Here is a 6,000-nt window from a genome sequence, read left to right on the forward strand (position 1 = left end):
TTCTTCTATTAAAGAAATCTCTTATTTAAAAAAAAAAAAAAAAAGAACTAGAGCCACATTGTAGGGGCTTAGACATAATATTTAGGAATCCTATTGGATGCTGGCTAAAAGGTCCACAGACATTGCTTATATGGCTCTCTTTTGGAACCTTGCCTGATGGTTTGAATTCCCATGGAATACAATGGTAAGACTGAAACTTAGAAAATGAGGAAGGGAATTTTGTTGGCTTGAAGGCATTAAGTTAACCTTTCCCACGAACTGAGACCAAAACAGATCGAAGTGATCTGTTCAAATAAAATGCAAACAAATAAAATAAGAAAAAAAAAAGGAACTTATCTCGAATCTCCTTAGATCAACAGCAAATGAGAAAATCTGATTTTCAAAGTGTAACCAATACATAATATGAGGTGGGGGGAGGAATTCATGGTACAAAATTAAACTTGTAACCAAAGTGCAGAAGTAAACATTTAAAATTAAATTGAAATGGTCGGGCATTTGTATATCATAATGCTTGAATACAAGGAATACAATACTTAGCCATGGAATAGCTCATCAGAACTCTCACCATCCTCTGAGCCCACATCCAAAGCGTAAAGCTTGAATACCGCTGGAAAGGAAAAAAGTGATTAAAGCAAGAAACTATAGGCTCTTTTCTTCAAATCTCTCAAACAATTTTGGAACCTAGAAAGTTTCATAACCCAACAATCAAGTATACGAATTTTCAAAAACCCATAAAAAAACATAAGATTACAGAAAAAAGAAAACGAAAAAGAACTTGCAATTGATACCTAGAGGAAAAAATAAAATCCAGATTATCACGTCAATGTAGGGGCCAAAACCTTGAATCTAATCACATATGGTGCAACCCTGAATCTACCAAAAGAGAGCTCTACCCAACTGCTGTAGACCATTGAAGTCAAAATTCCATTCTTAAAAATATCTATGTTCTGCAACACATTTAAGTTCTCTTTTCTTACATTTAATCAAATGTGAAAGGAAAACTTATCTTGATGATGTTGAAAATCTGAAAATCCCCTTCCCTTTGTGAGGATCGTATCCTGTAAAAAACCAAAAGAAAATATAGATTAGGATAAAAAGAAAAAAGAGAAAAACAGGAAATGGGAGCAGATTCGTACGGATTTGCAAAACCCGAAAACGAGGGAGAAGGAGATGAAAAAGGAGAAGAAGAAAAAGAAGAAGACGGAGAAACGAATCTGCAAAATCTGAGAGAGCTAATCGAGAATGAGCAGGAAGTGAGGGAGCCACGACCATAAGGCCGAGAGCCAAGCGAGAGAACACAGAGGCCAAGGGAAGCCAGTCAAGAGATGTGAGGTCAAGAGGCCGAGGGCCAGTATGAGAGCCATGGTCGCCGGATGCGAGCAGGGAGCTAGCCGAAAGAGAGAAAAGAAGAGAGGGAAGAGAGAACAACGACACGAAGTGAAGGAGGGAAAGTAGGGAGGATTGGAAGGAAAGGAGGAAAATTGGGGAATCAGCGCAGGTTTTACAATGTGTAAAACTAACACTCTTGTATTCCGTTATTGTTTATGTCTTTTAAATTTCCGTTGAGTTCATGTTTACATTTAGATGAGTTGAGAAGTAAGGGATTTATTCAAGAGAGTATGAGTCCATGTGCATGTCCCACTCTTCTCACTCCAAAGAAATATGGCACGTGGAGAATGTGCATTGATAGTAGAACCATTAACAAGATAACCATCAAATATAGGTTTCCTATACTTAGGTTAGACGATATGCTGGATCAAATGGTTGGTTCCAAAATCTTTTCCAAGACTGATCTTAAAAGTGGATACCACCAAATTAGTATTAGACCTGGAGATGAATGGAAAACAGCCTTTAAGACTAAGGATGGCTTGTATTAGTGCCTAGTGATGCCTTTTGGTCTCACCAATGCACCAAGCACTTTCATGAGGGCAATGACCCAAATTTTGAGACCCTACATTGGGCATTTCCTTGTTGTCTACTTTGATGACATTTTGATTTATAGTCAAACAACGAAAAAAAACTTAGATCGCCTGAGGAAAGCATTTGAAGTCCAAGAGAGCAAAAGATGTATGCAAATCTAAAGAAGTGCACCTTCATGAATCCTCAAGTAATATTTTCTTAGGATATGTAGTATCTAAGAGTAGAGTTTCTGTTGACCCTAAGAAGGTCAAGACCATCCAAGATTGGCCTACTCCTAGAAACATTCATGAGGCCCGAAGCTTCCATGGGTTAGCCACATTCTATAAGAGATTCATTAGGAATTTTAGCACCATCAGGGCACCCATAACCAATTGTCTAAAGAAAGGAGATTTGTGTGGCCTAAGGCTGCAACTAAAGCTTTCTTAGACATAAAATACCAGATGATCAAAGCCCCTGTGCTACACCTCGTGGGTTGAGAAGGTGTTTGAAGTGGCTTGTGATGCCTCCGGTGTTGGCATAGGAGGGGTGTTGAGTCAAAAGGACCACCCTGTAGCCTTCTTCAGTGAAATGCTAAATGATGCTAAGCAACGACTCAACCTATGATAAGGAGTTTTATGCTATGGTACAATCCTTAAGGCACAGGAGACACTATTTACTCCCTTAGGAGTTTGTCCTCTTTTCAGATCACCGGGCCCTTAGGTACCTAAGCACACAAAAGAAGCTTAACCATCGACATGTAAAGTGGATCGAATATATCCAGCAGTATACCTTTGTGCTTAAACACCGCACTGGTGTTGAAAATAAAGCTACTGATGCTTTGATCCGAGTAGTAGCCCCTTTACAAACGTTGGAAGTGAAAGTCATAGGTTTTGAGAGCATAAAAAAGGAGTACTCCCAATGTCTAGACTTCTACAACATTTTCTCTGATTTGTTTCAAGGACTACCCGGATCCCATCCAGACTATGTGATCCATGGAGGATTCCTATTCAGAGGAACCAGATTGTGTATCCCCTCTACATCCCTTCATGACCAATTGAAATGGGAGTTGCACGCAAGCGGTGCTACAGGTCACTTTTGGTCTCACCAATGCACCAAGCACTTTCATGACGGTGATGACCCAAATTTTGAGACTCTTCATTGGCCATTTCTTTGTTGTCTACTTTGATGACATTTTGATTTATAGTCAAACAAGGAAAGAACACTTAGATCACCTAAGTGTTTGAAGTCCTAAAAGAGCAAAAGATGTACGCAAATCTGAAGAAGTGCCCCTTCATAAATCCTTAGGTAATTTTCTTAAGATATGTAGTATCTAAGAGCAGAGTTACTGTTGACCCCAAGAAGGTCAAGGCCATCCAAGATTGGCCTACTCCCAGAAACATTCAATAGGAGATTCATTAGGAATTTCTGCACCATCATGGCACCCATAACCAATTGTCTAAAGAAAGGAGAATTTGTGTGGCATGCAACCAAAGCTTTCTTAGACATAAAAGACCGGATGACCAAAGCCCCTGTGCTACACCTCCCAGATTTTCAGAAAGTGTTTGGAATGGCTTGTGATGCCTTTGGTGTTGGCATAGGAGGGGTGTTGAGTCAAGAAGGCCACCCTGTAGCCTCCTTTAGTGAAAAGCTAAATGATGCTAAGCAATGTTACTCAACCTATGATAAGGAGTTTTATGCTATGGTACAATCCTTAAGGCACTGGAGACACTATTTACTCCCTCAGGAGTTTGTCCTCTTTTCAGATCACGTGGCCTTTAGGTACCTAAGCACACAAAAGAAGCTCAACCATAGAATGACTCCGTGTCTGTTGTTGTGGATAGGTTCTCCAAAATGTCTCATTTCATTCCATACAACAAAACACATGATGCTTCAAAGGTTGCCTCCATCTTTTTTTCAGGGAATTGGTGGGATTGCGTGGTCTTTCCAAGACCATTGTTTCATATAGGGATGTGAAATTTGCAGCTATTTCTGGAAAATTCTGTGGGCAATACTAAGTACTAATCTTCAGTTCTCGAGTGCTTACCATCCCCGAAGTGATGGCCAAACCGAGGTAGTTAATAGGGGTCTAGGAGACCTATTAAGATGCCTTGTAGAAGACAATATAAGCTCTTGGGATTTGTGTCTTCCGATGGCAGAATTTGCGTTCAATAGCTCAATGAATAGAACCACATGATTGGGTCCTTTTCAGGTTGTCATGGGATATCAACCTAGGAAGCCTATAGATCTTGTCCTATTACCTCCACAGGTTCGAGTGAGTGAACAAGCTGATGATATTGCTAAGCACATACATGCCCTACACTTTGAAATAAGAATGAAAATTAACGTGAGCAATGAACATTATAAATATAGTGCTGACATACATCGCAAGTTACAAGAATTTTTAGAGGGTGATATGGTTATGGTCTGTATTCGTCCTAAGCGGATTCTTGTAGGAAAGGTAAGAAAGTTGCATGCTAAAAAGATGGGTCCCTTTAAAATTTTAAAGAAAACTAGTTCTAATGCTTACGTACTTGATATTCTTGTTGATTTTGGCATTAGCAATGTTTTTAATGTTAAGGATCTAACCCCATTTCTTGAAGCATCTTCTTTTGTAGAACCTTCAAATACTAACATTGCAGGTAATCTCACTCCTTTCCCTACTCATAATGAACCTAAAAACCTAAAATTTCATTTACCTCCACCTTTACCCATACCCAAGAACCATGGTGAAATTGAAGAGATCTTGGATGACGAGACAACATTCACATGAGCGGGATCATACCAGACGTTCTTGGTCAAGTGGAGAGGTAAACCACTTTCTGAGCAAAGCTGGATTCTGAAAGAAGACCTCCTTTGTCTTAACCTAGAACTATACTCCCAGTACTTCACTTTTCATTCTTTAGAGAAAAATTCTCTTGGGCTCAAGAGAGATGATGGGGATCAGCAACCCTTACCCTTGTCCTTCACCGACATGGTAACACATGGAAGGCCACCCGATGTCCACATTGGTTTATAAATCTTGCAGGTATACATGGAGTATCTTGAAGATTTTCAACATGAGAAGACCCGAGTTGACATACTATTTCAAGTTCGAGTTCGAGACCCATGAGGGCCCCACACAGCTTGTGGGCCCTACGCAGCCCAATGGGCCCCACACGGCTTTGGCCTTCCTTTTGGAATCTGTTTAAATTTCAAATTTGAATTGTAATAATGCAAGACAACTAAACTTGACTTGTATGCTTATGAGTTGGAGTTCCTTGTTTTTTAGTAAGTATTAATTGTGTTAAGTTAATAGTTGTTGAAAATTGTTGAGAGTTGTTGAAAGTTGTTGAATGTTTAATGCTTTGTTTCCCAGGCTATGCCTATAAATAGCCTTCTTATTGTATGAACAAGAGATGAAGTTGAAGTTGAATATAGAAGAAACATTTCTTTGCTTGAGCTTGTAAAGCTTGTCCCTCTCCTCATGAGTGAATAGTGTGAGGCTACGGCGTTCTCTCCGAAGATCAAGTGGTGAGAGACCACTAAACTATCTAACGACTCCATCAACACCACACAGCCAGCACCTTCATACACCCACACGACAATCATCATCTACACTTCATTGCTGTGTTCATCTTGTGATTCAAAGCTTGTATGAAAGACCTACGGTGTGACCTAACTACGTGTGGAACAACATCAAGTCATCCAAATCAATCCCTTATTGGTAACTTCAGTACTTATGTTTGAATCCTTTGCTATATCTTGTGAACCCTTGCTAGTAGATTAAAATCACATTTTGAATAACCCATTTGATCCATAGATTGCAATATTGGTACTTTCTAGTTAAAATCAATTGTATGAATATTAGTTTGCTAACATAGAACTTTTATTCTTGATTCTTTGAAATAACAAATTTTTAGCATATAAGTTGATTACTTTGTGAAAGAACCAATTGTGACTTAATTGTTGGACAAGTCATACACGTTTTCAAAATCCTTGAACATGTGAAATAAAGCACGATTTATTGTGTTTATGTTTGGATAATTAAATTCTTAAGTTAAAGTGTTTAAGCGTATGTGCTTGTGTGAGGGTTGAATCGTAGGACATAGGTCGACCATTCCT

This window comes from Malania oleifera, chromosome 8 (assembly GCF_029873635.1).
Source record: "Malania oleifera isolate guangnan ecotype guangnan chromosome 8, ASM2987363v1, whole genome shotgun sequence".
Lineage (NCBI taxonomy): Eukaryota > Viridiplantae > Streptophyta > Magnoliopsida > Santalales > Ximeniaceae > Malania > Malania oleifera.